Below are 17,386 nucleotides of genomic sequence, written 5' to 3' on the forward strand. Positions count from 1 at the left end.
TCAGTCAGAAAACCTCAGGAGACTAACAACTTAAACCAGGTTACTTTTCCAGAGGAGAGGATCTGGAGATAAGGGCCTGGAAAAAAGTCTTCACAGTGTTCCTGGGTAACTGCTAAATATTGGTGGCTAAATTTAACTTAGTCTTTGAAATTTAAACATAGATAGCAACTTATCTTCGCTTCTTGGTCTTAGTTTAAAATTTAGTATAGGTGCTAATGCCTTGGAAAGAAGAGAAGATTCATTGGTAGCATTAAGCAAGGGTATGTCTAACACTGAACTTACATGTCAGGTCCAATTGTGAGAAGTCAGATTCCATTTGTGGTGATGGCTAAGGCTGAGGTTAGATTCCCCCGCTACAATTCTCGAGGAATATTTATGGACTTTGTGTGGTAAGTTTCCAGCTCCTATACTGGGGAGTGCCTTTTCTCCTCAAGTACCCTGCTCAGCATAACACTGTGATTATGCACTGGCTTTAAAATTAGGAAGTGTGGGGGGTCTGAATCCTCTTCATGCCCTGTGATAACTTCTTGACCTTATGTGCATTTCTCAACCATTCTGTAAAATGAAGGTACAAAATGATGTTCCAGCTACACTCACCTTCTTGCTTATCACTGCCTTTTCTGGATCTCTGTGACTTTGTTTTATTCTTTAGTCCCTCTGCTTAGAAGGCATTCTTTCTCAAACCCTTCACATTCTAGGTATCTTCAAGATGTCACTCCTCTCTGAAACTAATCTTAGTCTCCCCGAACTGAATGAACCATTCTCCACTGTTTCCCACAGCTTGCCAGAGTTACTTCTATTTTAATATTCAACCCGATACATTTTAATTTAGAGTTTATGTGGGATCTCCTTTTCGATCGTGAATACCACAAAGGCTGAAAAGCTATTTTATTCTGCTGTGCTGGTCCAAAGCCTACCAGAGCCCCTTGCCCTTGGCAGGATTCCACATTAGGGATTGAGGGCAGGGTTAAATGAATACATGAATGTGCCACGGACTTATCTGCATGAGAGAACAATGGATTCTCCAAGAGCCTGCTGAGAAATTATAATGATAAGGACAAATTAGTATGAAGATAGATTATAACTTAGTATTTAAGATTAAATGTTAGTCACCAAATGACATTTTTATAAGTCTGAGTGTTAAAACATCTCCTAACAAAATAAATTTTATTAAAGAGACTCTTGAAGATTATTTAACTTCCAAAGAAATATTTTACATTGTAACCAAGGCATTATTTATTATCAATGGTTCAGGTACAAGTGACACTAAAGAGTGAGGGTAATAATGTGGAACTTGTAAAACAGGACAATTAAAAAATCCCCTTCCTTTTCCCCCTGCTCCTCCCATGATGTCATTATATCTGCACCTCTGCAGAGCTGCAAAAATACAATAATAGTCATGGTTAATGTTCCAACAAGGAGGTCTCTGTGCAGTTAGTTCAGCAAATGTTCTTTCTTTACATTGGCATGTGTATGTGTCTTAATGCAGTCAGGTAAAACCATTAAAACCCAGAACCTCACTAAAAATCTATGATGTTCATTATCTGCTTTGGCCAACCTTGATAGTGATTTTTTTGCCTCTTGGAATTCCACTGGCAGATAAATAAAATAAATGTCTACCATGCAGGTGTTTTGTTAATTAAACAGAAAAAAAAAAGTAAAATAAAAGAGAGATGAACAAATAGCCCAGCCCATCCAGCTAGGTAGAAGCATATATCTAAATGTGAAGTTGAAAGACTCAATCTGATGCTGGCACAAAAAAGCTCAACATACCTGTTGCTACTCAAATCTTAACTGATTGTTTCATCCTTAAAAAATGATAACAATAAACATCAGTATAAAGGAGTTACAATGTGACTCTTGGGGAAATAAAAATTAAGAATTAAAAAGCTTTAGCAAAAAAGAAACTGCAGTACACAGGGGTATTTGATGAGAAGTCCTAGAAGGAATCTTGTTGACCTCTGCATATTTAGAAACTGAAATTAATGAGCTTATTATTCTTCTTTTCAGTAAGATACAGAAGTAGCATTTAGAGAGTATTTATATTTTGCCCCTGCAAAAGGACATGATAAAAACAAGAATACTCTTAGGAGACAAAGCAAGGAAAATAAAAGTTTTATGCAAGTTTGAATCTCTAGCAACTCTGACTCTTGTTTTTGTGAATTAACAAGAAGCAGCAAGAAGCCAGTATATCCAGCCATACAACTATGAAGTTCCCTGATGTACTTAAGTACTAAATTATACAAATCTTGAAGATGGTCAACCACCTGAGTACCAAGTTACAGTATGATCTGCCCTTGATGTAACCTTTAACCACAAAGCAAGCAATGACCACAAAGCTTGTAAACCCCATGCATTCTAGGAGCTTGATTTTTCCATTCAATCTACAGAAAATGAGATCTACAAGAAATGGAATGTGTTTGCTTAAATTGCAGTAGACTTCACAAACCCTGTGAAAATGTAGCTACCATGACATTCACATCCCCACCCACATCCACCTTCCTCCACATTCTATGTATATTTCCCCGTAATAACATGCATGCAATTACCCACAACTATAAACACTGTCTTTGTGAATTTCATAATACAGATCAAGCTATGCGGATTATACATATACTATGTGTAGCATAATATGTAATATTTCTTTTTAGTCACAAGGCTTTGTTGTTGTTGCTGTCCTCATCATTATTATTTTGCATACTACTCAAGAAAAGGCTGTCTACCACTTTAAATTTCAAGCCCCAAATGAAGCTTAGTGCTTTCACTCAATGTTACAAACATACATACATACATTATCCCCACAAGAACACTTGCAGTTAGGTACTCTTTCCCTATTTAAAAGAAAACTTAAGTATAAACATATTGAGTCATTTGTATGAAGTAATGTGGTTAGCAGTAAGACAAGAATCTGATCTTAGGTCACACTGCAAAGGCCTATGCTATTTGATTCTCATGTTGCTGTGGTTCCACAATAGAAGGTTAAAGAAACATGTTTTCCCCCAAATCCGAGTCCAGAACTGAGAAATCCCCAACTGAGAAATCCCCACACCATGCAGGTGTGTTTGCATGTATATGTTTATGTATATACACACAACATACACATTATTTAAATATCTGGTCTGAAGTTAAGTCATGAATTAAATTCAAAATTAGAAGTTGAAACATGATGCTATCTTAAAATTTCAGCAAAGCATACATAATCCTATTTATGTATTTTCCTGTCTCTTTGCTATTTTCTTAAAATATTTGAAAGCAGGGATACTTAACCAGAAGCCCATTTAATCCCAGGAAAGCTCGTTTATGAATGAATTCTAAGAACTAAGAACTAGCAGTTCAAATAGTTCAATAGTCAAGTACTCAATTAAACCTCTCTGAGTGACTCACTATATAGGACAATGTAGCATGAGGTGACCCCCAAATGTCGTTGGGCACAGAGAAGCCATTAATATGCCCTAAAACAATTCTTCATAGGCCACAATTAAGATATAATCTCTCCAAAAGTACTTTTAAAAATGTTGTGCTTAAAAAAGTAGTTGTGCTTAAATATTTTCTCTAGGTTTCATTAAAGGATACTACCAAAAATCCTGAAATTTATTTCACTTAGAAAAGATTTTAAATGTGTCTGTTTTATTTTTTTTTATTTTAAAAAAGATTGTATTTATTTATTTGACAGAGAGAGAGAGAGAGCACGCACACAAGTAGGGGGAGTGGCAAGCAGAGGGAGAGGGAGAAACCGGCTCCCGGCAGAGCATGGAGCCAGATATGGGGCTGATCCCAGGACCCCTGGGATTATGACCTGAGCTAAAGGCAGACACTTAACTGACTGAGCCACCCAGGTGATCCAAAAATGTGTCTATTTTCTAAAAATAAAATCACAAGTGAGACATTTCTATCTATAGACACAGGAAAAAAAATTTTAGGGAAAAAAATTTCCCTTTCCTAAAGAAATTTCTCCTCTTGGAACAAAATAATTTTAGAATTGATCTTATTCTCCATTGTCTTTTGCCACTGGGGGTCTCAGAATAAAGTATGAGGCCAACTGGCCATTTTCTTAGCCACCACCCTTAATCCAAACCACCACCCTCTATTGCTTGGATTAATCCAAATACTACACATGAGAAGCTTTTCTGCTCCTGCTTCTGCCCCCTTCAGTACATTCTCAATACCTCACCCGGAAGGAACAATCCGATAAATGATTATGATCAATTCAGGATTGCTTAAAATTCTTCAATAATTTCCTATTGCCCTTAAGGTAGATATCCAAACTCAGGATTTTTAGCATGGTGTGTAAGACCCTGCATGAGGGTTCCTGCCCAGTTCTCCACTCTCTTGTTCTACCATCTCCTGCTTAGACTAAATCACCCTAGGCTCCTTTCTATTCATTCCCACCACAGGAGCTTTGCATAAATTCTGCACTTCAAGAGAACAGGCTTCCTTCATCCCTCCTTAGTTAACTGCTATTTACCTTTTATTTAATTTTTTTAAAATTTTTATTTATTTATGATAGTCAGAGAGAGAGAGAGGCAGAGACACAGGCAGAGGGAGAAGCAGGCTCCATGCACCGGGAGCCCGACGTGGGACTCGATCCCGGGTCTCCGGGATCACGCCCTGGGCCAAAGGCAGGCGCCAAACCGCTGCGCCACCCAGGGATCCCTAATTTATTTTTTTAAAGATTTTATTCATTTATGAGAGAGAGAGAGAGAGAGAGAGAGAGAGAGAGAGAGAGAGAAGCAGAGACACAGGCAGAGACAGAAGCAGGCTCCATGCAGGGAGCCCGATGTGAGACTCGAATCTGGGACTCCAGGATCACATCCTGGGCTGAAGGTGGCGCTAAACCGCTGAGCCACCCAGAGATCCCCTACCTTTTATTTTATTTTAAAGATTTTACTTATTTATTTGACAAAGAATGAAGGAGAGAGAGAGAGAGAGATCGCACAAGCAGGTGGAGGGGGAGAGAGAGGGAGAGGCAGGCTCCCCACTGAGCAGAGGGCCCCACATGAGTCGCCATCCCAGAATCCTGGGATCATGACCTGAGCTGAAGGCAGATGCTTAACCCTCTGAGCCATCCAGGTGCCCCTGCTATTTACCTTTTAGATCACAGCTCCAGAGACCCTTCTTCATGGATTCTCAACCTGATATCACAGTATGCGTGAGATCTCTTTGTGATCTGCTTTTTTTTTTTATACATCCTAAGTCCAACCATTTCTCAGAATTTTTTAAAAAATTTATTTTTTATTGGTGTTCAATTTGTCAACATATAGAATAACACCCAGTGCTCATCCCATCAAGTGCCCCCCTCAGTGCTCGTCACCCAGACACCCCCACCCCCCTCCCACCTCCTTTCCACTACCCCTTGTTCATTTCTCAGAGTTAGGAGTCTCTCATGTTCTGTCTCCCTTTCTGATATTTCCCACACATTTTTTTCTCCTTTCCCCTTTATTCCCTTTCACTATTTTTTATATTCTCCAAGTGAATGAGACCATTTGTCCTTCTCCGATTGATTTATTTCACTCAGCATAATACCCTCCAGTTCCATCCACGTCGAAGCAAATGGTGGGTATTTGTCATTTCTAATGGCTGAGGAATATTCCATTGTATACATAAACCACAGCTTCTTTATCCATTCATCTTTCGATGGACACCGAGGCTCCTTCCACAGTGTGGCTATTGTGGACATTGCTGCTATAAACATCGGGGTGCAGGTGTCCTGGCATTTCATTGCATCTGTATCTTTGGGGTAAATCCCCAGCTCTTTCTGAACCGAGCTACTTTATGTTGTATATATACACATATTCCTCTGAACGTGTCACTCTCAATAGTGAGTTCCATGAGAATAAAGACCATGTTTATAGTTCTTATGTTGCTACTGTTGGTGCTTATTTTCTCACCATCATACTCCAACAAGTAGCATCTTTTATGTACTATTCAATAAATATTTGAAGGAATGAACTGAACATCAGTTTGTAAATCTACATACACACATAATTCCATTCCATGATTTTTCTAATTCTTATATGTCATTAATTTTGTTGCACGTTATTAATAGAAAATGTCTCTGTATCTGTGGAAGACAATGGATAAAAATAAAGTAGTGAATACAATATTGAAATGTAAGTATTATTAAAGGGTAGAAAGATGGTTTTCTTCATAATATGTTTTTTTTTCTGGGTACTGATACTTCATAATATGTTTTGATTGAAATGATACAAAACAGGAATAGATTATTCAGAACCAAACTTTTATTTTTTGTTAGCTATGGAAATGTGCAGATAGTAACCAGCACACTACAAACTATGTCATAATTTTGAATAGTCTTCAAGCTTGATCATTACATATACATTAATAGTGAAGCCCTAAATATTTTAATAAAGCCAATAAATCAATGCATTTTAAATGCTATGTTGAATTTTTATGAAAGTTCAGAATGTAAAAAATACTGAAGCAACGTAAATTTGCCATGAGTTTATACACACCTCAAAGAAATGTTTCCAGATTCTGATTGCATGATGATAGGTTGCTTTCATAAGGGAAACATCGAAAACATGTTAAGTGCATTATTCCTAACATAGTGCTATCTTCATATTCAGAGTTAATTGCAATCTTAACAACCACCCTTTGCTCATATAAAGACTGATCGTTTAACTTTTTGCTTATGCATAATCACCTGTAGAAAGCAGTTATCATTCTGTTCATTCATTCATTTCACAGCCCTGACTTGTAGAATGGCTTCACAGCAGGCCCTGTGCAAGATTTGGGAGATGCTAATATAGATACGGATTCTGCAATCAATGAACTTACTGTCTTTTGAGACAGACAAGCCAGTACTTTCAGCATAACTCGACAAGTCTCAATACAGCAGAACAAGGGAAACCTAGAAAGAGGAATCTGTACTAGACTGGCAGAAGTGTCCAGAACATAAAGATACAGAGAGGAAGGGTGTCTCTGTCAGAGAAATGTACATGTGCAATATGAAATTGCACAATATATTTAAGAGAAAGCAAGGAATGTCATGGGGCAAGTGTCAAAAGCATATTGGGGAAAATAAGATGGATCTGAGGATAAAGAGGCAGCAAGAATTTCTAAATGGATAACAAAATGAAAATAGTAATTTCCGATTTTGAATTATTCTTTATTACAAAACTAAATTTGTTTTTTAAAGATCAATGAACTAAATATGTAATGGAAAGCAGGGTATATAAAATATGCATGTACTTAATTTTTGTTAAGGTAATTAAAATTCTGCTCTATACTTACATAGACATATGTAAATTAAAAAATATAAAACCTGATGTGTACAACACACACACACAACAAAGTTTTCAATATTTAAACAAAAGTAAATGACATGCTAAACTGCAAATATGTACATGTTGATAATGGATATATTTGCTCATGCAACTGCTTTTAAAATTCCATTATTTCTTCCCAAAACAAGCAAGAGTCACTCTGGTGATGTGGGTGTACAGAAACAGTGAGCAACATAAACGTTAGCCTTTATAGATTAGCCTTTTATGGGAATGTAGTTTTTCATGTAAACAATTCACTCGACATATTAAAACAATCTCTTTATATCCCCTGTTATGGTTTCATCAGGCAAGCAGAACAATTTTAAGGGAAACGAAATGGTAGACTGTCAATATTAGTCACCACTCAAGTCGTGTTTACAGGCAGTTCACTAATTTACATCCAATTTATAACAAGAATCAAGAGTGGTAACACAATGAAGTGGAAACATTTTTTTTTAATTTTCTTTCCTTTAGTGCACCAACTTGTATATCTGCAAACTTTGGGGCTATTTTAACTACCTCCAGAATATAAACCTGTCATATTTAAGTTATCCTAGTTTCAGAAATTTTGTTTTCCTGTTAAAGGAACACATTTGGTATAAGTAACAGCATCAACTTTTGCACTGAATGTTTCCCATGCCATCTCAAATTGCTGACAGATTGTTAGAAAGCAATCACAATTTCTTTATCACATATATTTACATGGTATTCAAAAGAGAAGACTGGAGGTAGATAATGGAAATCTAATATAAATCTGTTAGCTATTTTAACAGCTTCAGATTTATAGTACCCCTTAAGAGTGCTAAATCAGACATGACTTCTAGAATTTTTGAGAGACAAAAAAAGAGATGAACAAGGAACCTCTTTGTGAATGCATATTTTAATCTTCTTCCCGGCTTTAGAGATTTTATCGAGGTCAGTAAACTAAAACTGTGTTTCAAAATAATGCTTCTTTAGTATGGTCTTTTTAAATATATAAGTTTAAATGTTGCAGAGGAACAGTGTGCTCTATTTTGAGCCATGTTATATTATTTAGAAGATGTTTCCTTAGGTACCAGGGAAAGTTTACAACAACTGCATAACTATTCAAGCCACAAGCACACAGGTGACCCTTCTCAGCTGCCTTAGCACAAGGCATCTGGGACTATCCAAACATAGAAAGATGCATAAATAAATCATAATATCTGGCATTTTCAGCATCCTAAGAATCAATAAGTATACGTTTTGACGAGTGGAGTCAAAATGATCAGAAATTACCTCATTTGGTCTCAGAACAGTTCTACATGCTCTATCTGCTATGTGGAATCCTTCCCCCTCCCCATAATGTAAATAGCCATGCCTAGTCTTAAGAATCTCATTTGTTAGTCGAGAAAATAGGCTGTATGTGAAAAATATTCCTGAACTATAATTTTTATATTGTGATCACTTTAGAGATATCACAGGAGAACACCATACTTTAAAAAATCCCCGTATACATTTTCCTTTAGTCATTAGCAAAGGTATTTTAGACTGCTCCAAAAAGAAGCTGAAAAAAAAAATTTAAAGAAGTTCTATATAACTGGCCTGTGATCCAGAATAGTGACATGAACACAGTCTCAAATAGGTCCAGTCCCATTTCATTGCCAAACATCTAGTTTATGCTCTGGATTTACCATCTTTTCCTACCTCCTCTCCTATACCCCTTGAAAGGGATATGGAAATGAATTAATTATTCAGATGCCACGCTAGAATTATTATCATGACAGTGACTATCCAGTGAAGTTTACATTGAGTCTTGAGTTTTAAAATTTTTATATCATCACCTTTACTATCTTCTTATTCTGTATGGTTTAAAATGGTGTCCATCCATCAGGCAGTTGACATTTCAATTGATGAAAATTAAATAAATTTTACAATTTAGTTTCTCAGTCACATTTCTTAGTAGCATTTCAAGGGATCAATAGTCGCATGTGACCATTGATTACTCTAATGGTTACTATAGACAGAAAACATTTTTATTGCATTGAGTTCTATAGGACAGCACAATCTGAGCAATGTCACTGTCACTAAGAGAAACTTATCTACTTCTTTATTCTGGGATACTAGTGTGATTTTACCCATAATACAGTATAGCACATTTGAATTGCAACACATAACTGTGCCTTGTACAGATATTTAAGAATATAATTACTGATTCAGTACAAAAAAGGTTCAGCCCAATTTACTGGAAGAGAAAACTGAGGTTTGACTTATCCCAAGACTCGTGCTCTTCTATTAGGGAATATTGACAGTGTCGTGAAAATTGCTGTTCTCTCCATTTTGTGTAAATGTATTACATAATTTTGGTTAATATGGGCTTTGGAGTTGGATATAGCTGTATTTGAATCCCAGTATCCACCAAGTGCTGACGGTATGCCTGGGAGCAAGTTAGTAAACTTTTTGGATATATGGTTCTTCATGGAGGAAACCCATTTTTCTTGAATAGGCCTATTATCACTATATATGGGAAACATTGTAAAGAATTGGCCAGACTATATATGATTTTCAAATGAGTCCGAAGGATATATGTATGCTCTTATTGCTCCTTCTTTGTCAGAGCTCAGGTTGCCAGTGGCTGTATTTTTCCTCCAAAGGCCACAGTTCTGGTTGGGTGGCTTCACTCAGGGTGGCTACTCTATCTCTAGCTCCTAGTCACTGCTGTTCTTTCCCTCCTCAGGCCTGGGACTGGGTGAAGTTTTTCTACTGTTGCTAGCACTACTGGCAACTTCCTGTTGCTTCCCATGCCCCTTAGTACTGTGCCCCTTTATTACCTCTCATCCTTTACCCAATCCCATCATATTGTGTTTCCTGCTGATGCCCTGACAGGCAAACTTTTCATGAAATATCTGCTATAAACCAACCATTTGTTTATCACTTCATAGGAGTCACAACAGGGCCAAAGTATACCTTGAAGTTAACATAAACAAATTTTATAAACATAATTTTGCTGTATTCATATCTACCTAAAAACATACCTAGAATAGTTTTCACTGAATGTTGAAATCTGCTACATAATGGTATAAACTCTTCATCTTCCTCATTAAGGGCAAAATACATTTAAAATGACATCTTCAAAATGACAGAATTTTATTTCAAAAAAACATTATTGTAAGGATTCTTTACTTTTTTTGTAATTGAGAAAAAGAAATATAATTTATATACCTCTGATTGGTCATGACAAATAGAGAACAAGGAAAACCAAAAGGATTTATGCCCAAGAATGTTAACTGCACTATATTAAAAAACCAAAATTTGGTAACAGCCCTAATGTGCAACATTAGAGGATAAACAATATACTAAACAGGTAACAATTTGAAAAATATGTATCAGCATTATGGAATGGACAAGGATCCATGGACATTGCATAGATGGTGGCTTAATCCAATCAGATACTGTTTTAAACTGGTATAACCCAAAGGACATAGTGTACTGATTCAACATTAGTTCTATATTATAACTACATGAGAGAATATTATGAAACTATTTAAATGGCAATTACATTTTATACTACGAAATTAAACACTTCTAAAACTAAGTGTATTTAGGAAAAAAGAATTTTTAGGAGAAAGATGTGTTAGATGTGGATACTCTTTCCCCCATTTTAAAATTATATTTTAAAAATTTCCTTTGAGTTCCATGTATTTCTTTGGTAAAAAACAAACAAACACGAGCAACAAGCAAAAATCAATAGTTCGGACTCGACTAATGAAATTGTATCAACTATGAAATTTCTCTAAAGTATCATGAAAAAAAAATAAAAATATGTTTGGAAAGAATATCTCAATAATCAACCTCTACTAATCTTTCTGGGTTAAATTCACCTCTCTAAAATCTCATCAACTGCTAGCAAATGTCTTGATTTTAAAAGACAACCATAATCTGTGGATAGAAGTGTCAGTGTGTGACACCAAGGAAGCAGCAGGTAGGAACAGAGAATGGGATAGTATATTCTGCAGCTGTGTGAGTAATGGGACACCCCTAAGAGCAGTTAGTGACAGGAATTTATCACTGTTTTAGAAATTCTCACATTAAAGGTGCTTTGTGAGAGACTGGAGTTTGTCTATGTGCTTATTTATTTGGTTTTACATTTAAAGAAAAACATTTCTAAATATAACAAGGAGACAACTGTAGGGTTAATGTCTTGATAAAGCTAAGGATTGACCTCAGTTTTGGGGTCAATCTGGATTTAACTCTAGATTTTGCCACTCAGCAACTATAAAACTGTGTAAATTACTTAACCTCTGTGAAGTCTAGTATCTTTATAAATAAAATAGGGATTAGAAAAATTACTTCAAAAAAAAAAAAAGAAAAACTACTTCAAATGGCTGATGGAAAGATTTAATGTGATAGTGTGTCCTGAATCCTCAGTGCCTGATATATTATAATTAATAAATGTCTATTTTCCTTTCTCAATTGAGGAAGGGAGTAATAAACATGAAAAGAAAGGTATTACCTCATTGTCTTTTTATTTGCTTATTTTGGGTTATACAGGTATCCCTCACTTTGCAAAAGTTTGCATGATACCACTTTGCTTTTACTGCCCTAAGAGAAGGTCTCTTGTAGAAGTGAAGTGGTGTGGCTCATACTCTGTAAAAGTGGGGGTACTCTTTGCTTTACATCACTTTGGCTTTGGAAGATCTCACAGGAACACTACTTTTGGAGGGCAGGACAAACTGTACAGGCTAATTTTTTTCCTATTTTAGTAAAGCTGTTCTTTTTTGAAATGGCTCAAATTCAGGTAATTGAAGATGTTTCATATGGTATAAATTTACTTTTCCATCATTTTGGTACTCAAATAATCTTTCTACTTTGATTAAACTTTTAAAGGCTTTCAATATTCATTCCAAACTATTTAAAGTTGAGCTTACATATTCAAGCTCAAGTTTGAATTCAATCCAAACTTCCTAAACTTTTCTAAGACATTAAAATAACCACTGTGCTCTAGATTCACAAGACTTCATAGGCTAGTTCCACATGTCATATTTAATTAAGTTCAAGTTTGTTGCTTATCACAATAGGCATCTTTTTTTGGAAAGAAAAGAATGTTCCCACTACTACTTCGTTGACTTGGTTTTAAAATTTATTTGCCAAAATAATTGTCTTTTTAATATAATTTAAAAGAAACGTAGTATGTTTCAATAGTGTACTATTACATTTTTCTATGTAAGAAACCCCCAAAGAATGGATATTACCCTGGAAGCCTAGCATTTTTCTTTTAGTATTCTACTTTAAAATTCAGGCTTTACACTTCACTGAGTATAATGTGTTAGACTTCAAGGAATTAAAGACAGTGTTATTTGACAAAGTTCTAATTAACTTCTTGTACAGTTAAACTTTTTTCTCATCAATTTTTTTCATGAAATACTTCTCAAATGTTTTCTCATCAAATGACTGCTTAGAAATGGATATTTTATTTAAAAAAAGAAAGTATTAAAGACAAAATAATGCTAGGACTAAAGTCTTCCCAAAGTGAGAGAAGAAATAATAATAATAATAATAATAATAATAATAATAATAATAATTCATTTCTGTGAATGCCTTATCTTCAACTAAAATGTGTTACTATACACTATGTACTAGTTCAGGTCTAGAATCCATTCTGTTTAGCTGTCTCATAAGAGCTCAGGAAATACTTATTGAATCACATATAAATTAGTATTCTTTTAAATTATATAATTTATATAAGTAAACAAGATATGTCTTTTTGTAATGTTTTTTTGAGTTGACACACAATGTTATATTAGTTTCAGGTATACAACATGATGATTTGACAAGTTCATACATTATGCTCTGTTCACCACAAGCGTAGCTACCATCTGTCCCAGATATTGCCATTACGATATCATTGACTACATTCCTTATGCTGTGCCTTTTATTCCCGTTGCTTATCCATTCCATAACTGGAAGCCTGGATCTCCCACTCCCCTTCACCCATTTTGCTCAACCCTCGCTCCCTCCCTTCTGGCAACTATCAATTTGTTCTTTGGATTTATAGGTCTGATTCTGCTTTCTGTTTGTTTATTCATTTTTTTCCGAGATTCCACATATGAGTAAAACCACATGATATTTGTCTTTCTCAGTTTGACTTATTTTAAACAGCAGAGTACCTCTGAGGTCTATCTTTGTTGTCTCAAATGGCATGACCAAATATATATCTTGAATTGAAGCGCAACCAAATATTTGTTGTTAATCTTTTTCCTTGGCACGAAATAGTTGCCTCATGTTTCAGTGACCCACATCGCATCCCATTACATACTTAAACCTATAAATGGCAAAGGGCTTAGGAATCCATAAATGGAATAAATGAAGCATGATTAATTTCCTGTGACAAGGGGATAGGGTCTTTTCTCCCCTGAAGACTACAGCCAAATAATATAGACAGATATCTGACCAAAATCAGAGTTCTTACGGAAAGAACACAGGCGTGAGGCTGTTCAGTAAGTAGCTAATGATATCTGCTAGAACTTCACCTACAATAAAAAAAAATCAGTAATGTTAATTACCAGTGATACTCTTCTAGCATCATACTATCAAATGTGGCCAGAATTCCTATGAATTCTGGACCTTAATTTCTTTTTAAAGTTAAATTTTACTTTCAGCCTCTCAATGTATTTCCATAACTGACTCCTAGAAAAGTATCATTACTTATGCCTTTTTTCTCCTGAGTCATCAGATATAAAAACATAAACTCAGAAAAGAAGGGAATCACTAAAAGCCTATTGCAGAAAACATGATTTCATAGTAAAACTTTTTTAAGGCAGGCAAGTTTAAACGAATGATGAATAAAAACAATGAAAATCTTAAGTAGACAGTCATTATTTCTTTATTTTTTTCCTAAGAACAGAATGGTAATTCAAATTAGGTGATCCTAATTCATGATTAATTAGGTCCTCAGGGGAACAATATAAATGAGAGTAATTTAAGAGGATATTGATAGTTTTGGGCAAAAGAAGAATTGATAGTACCCATTAGGATTTTGTATGATTTCTTGACTCATGAATAAATTACCAATTTCTTTAAACAGACTCCTTTTGCAGGTAAACTTCCTCCTAGAATCTGGTCACACTGTATAAATTCTAAATGAGTTAGTTAACTTAAATAAAGTTTTACTTTAGCACAGAAATATACACTATTTATCTTTTTAAGTAATAACATAATATTTTTGTATTTTTTTAAAGATTTTATTTACTCATGAGAGACACAGAGAGAGAAGCAGAGACATAGGCAGAGGGAGAAGCTGGCTCCCTGAGGCGGGGGGAGTCTGATGTGGGACTCGATTCCAGGATCCTGGTATCATGACCTGAGCCAAAGGCAGATGCTCAACCACTGAGCCACCTAGGTGTCCCAGTGCTTTTGTATTTGAGTAAAACTTTGACATATAGGCATTGAGCCCTTCTTAATTCAAGAAAAGTGAATTTGTAAAGCCAGCAAAAAAAAATCATAGCTTAGGGAAATATCAGTCATAACCTAAAATAGTGGTTACCTCAGAGAAGTTCACACGCTCAAGTCAGAGACCATACTCCATTTTTCAATCTCCAAAGGTGAATGGCCTTTTAGTCATTGGGGCTAAATAGTGGATTTTTGTTTGTTTGTTTGTTTTTAAGGAAGCTCTATGCCCAACATAGAGCTTGAACTCACAACTGGAGATCAAGAATCACACGCTTTACTCACTGAGCCAGCCAGGCACCTCAGAGCTAAATATAAGTGAATGAAGTAACCAATTTAATTAAAATGATTAAATTCTTCCCTCCTCCCCCCAACCAAAATGAACAGAGGCTGAAAATTAAGGTCTTACCCATAGCTCCAATCGCAACATTTTAAGATGCCTATTCTAATAGGAGGAAGTTTGTAATATAGATATTTATATTTCTTAGTAAACCGCACATAGTAAGTGCTTATTAAATATTTATTCTTTGAACTATTCTTTATGGAATTACTTGCCAGTGATTTTCTAAGGCCAAACTATAAACATATTCAGAAGTGTTCCTTCTTACCTTTTTCCTTCATATTATTTTCCCATTATTAGTCTCACAACGATGTGAATGTGTGCACTGTCTTCACTTAGCTCCCCCTGCGATATCAAGTTGTTTTTTTTTTTTTTTAGGATTTTATTTACTTATTCATGAGAGACCCAGAGAGAGAGGCAGAGACACAGGCAGAGGGAGAAGCAGGCTCCCTGGGGGGGAGCGTGACACAGGACTAAATCTCAGGACCCCAGGATCAGGACCTGAGCCTAAGGCAGACGTTCAACCACTGAGCCACCCAGGTGCCCCAATATCAAGTTTTATATCAGATATTTTTCCCTTCTTACTTCCAACGGAGCTTTTAGTTGGTTATCAGATCCTGTTGGAGCTGACAGGCATTAAAAATGTAAAATATCTAGTTATGTGTGGCTGTGAAATTCGGGGAGAAATAGAGATTTCCAGATGGTTTATTATTCTCTGTGCAATCATGTTTCCAACCTCTATCCTGTCATGCTATGGCACTTCTTCATTTATGGCAGCAAGTGGCTAAAAGCTTTTGTGGAAGTTGAGTGGACGTCAGAGCACAAGCAGGAATTAACTCAAAATGCATCAGAGGGAAAGCTTTCAAAAAGAAGGTTTAAGCATCATAAATGTCAAGGGTGCAGGAATAAATATCAATTGCTGTCAAGACATATTTAACAAAGTTTATTAGAAAGGCAGCAGGAGATGTGAAAATAGTTTAGGGGAGTTGAGACACTAAATTTAAATCAGCATTTTTTTTAAATTTAGAAATTCATAAACTCCAACCAAGGAAACTGATACTCTCATAAGTATAAATTCTATGGTAATCATTATTTAAAATCCCATATTGACTATTAATTTATGCATGGGGATTCATATGCAAAATAACAAAATCGCATTTATAATAGAAATGAGAACAAAACATCAGAATTTGTAACAGGTTAAAGGAAGCATTAACTCTAGTGGAGGAGAGTTAAGTTCCTAAAGAATCATTTATTCACTCATCCAGAAAAAATTGTAATTATTGTGTTCATGTCATAATTCCAGGGTTTTTAGAAAGTAATGATGAATTTAAGTTAAGAGCATGTAAATTTCAAAGTATACTCTTTAATATAAAAACATTTTTCCTTGGGCACCTGGGTAACTCAGGGGTTGAGTGTCTCTCTTCGGCTTGGGTCATGATCCCAGGGTCCTAGGATCAAATCCCACATCAGGCTCCCTGTAAGGAGCCTGCTTCTCCCTCTGCCTATGTCTCTGCCTCTCTCTGTGAGTCTCTCATGAATAAAAAAATAAAATATTAAAAAAATCTTGTCCTTAAATAAAACTAACCTCCAAATGCAATAAAATTACATTTTTATTGATAGGGGAAAAGGATCTTTTAAAAATATACTGTTTATAGGAAAATAAAGGAAGAAGGCCAAGCTGATTGATTTGTTAAAGAAGCAAAATCAAGCTGGATATGGTATCAACAATATATTGTTTTGATAACAATAAAATACTATATTTCCATTAAATACAATAAGTACAATGACTACTGTTTTTGAACACTTTTAAAATATCAATTAGACATTTTAGTATAATTAGTCCCTATGTTGATTATTTTCTCAGTTCAACTTTACAGATGAGAAAACTGAAACTCAGATAGTTTAAAATTTTATACAGGATTACACATTTAAGAAGTGATTTAAACCCAAGTTTGTTCAATTGTAAAGCTCATACTCAATGAAAATTATATTCATGATTATATTATCAATTTTATTGGTCAGTTAAAAATTTAATAAAGTAGATATATAACCAATTTGTACTACCAGTAATATAAATGAATCTAATTATGGCCTGTTGGACCACAGTTAAATGTGTTATATATTTTGATTTGTTTTATTTCACCCTAGAATATTAAACTTTCCCACTTCAATCACTTTTTAAATATCCCTATGCTTATTTTTTGAAAATTAAAGATAACTATTTAATTTCAAATGTAATTTTAGATTGGTTAACCAGTGTCCATTCAGGTCTCTGCAGATATCTGATTGAAATGAAGGCCGTGGGCAGCCCAGGTGGCTCAGTGGTTTAGCGCCGCCTTCGGCCCAGGGCGTG

At 35.2% G+C, this 17,386-nt stretch overlaps 1 protein-coding gene across 1 annotated transcript in view; it reads right to left on the reverse strand.

Annotated features, from left to right (window-relative positions):
* The window catches only part of DMD (dystrophin), a 2,084,073-nt gene that overhangs the window by 1,967,723 nt on the left and 98,964 nt on the right, over positions 1-17,386 (reverse strand).

The sequence above is a fragment of the Canis lupus genome, chromosome X, assembly GCF_011100685.1.
Source record: "Canis lupus familiaris isolate Mischka breed German Shepherd chromosome X, alternate assembly UU_Cfam_GSD_1.0, whole genome shotgun sequence".
Classification (NCBI taxonomy): domain Eukaryota; kingdom Metazoa; phylum Chordata; class Mammalia; order Carnivora; family Canidae; genus Canis; species Canis lupus.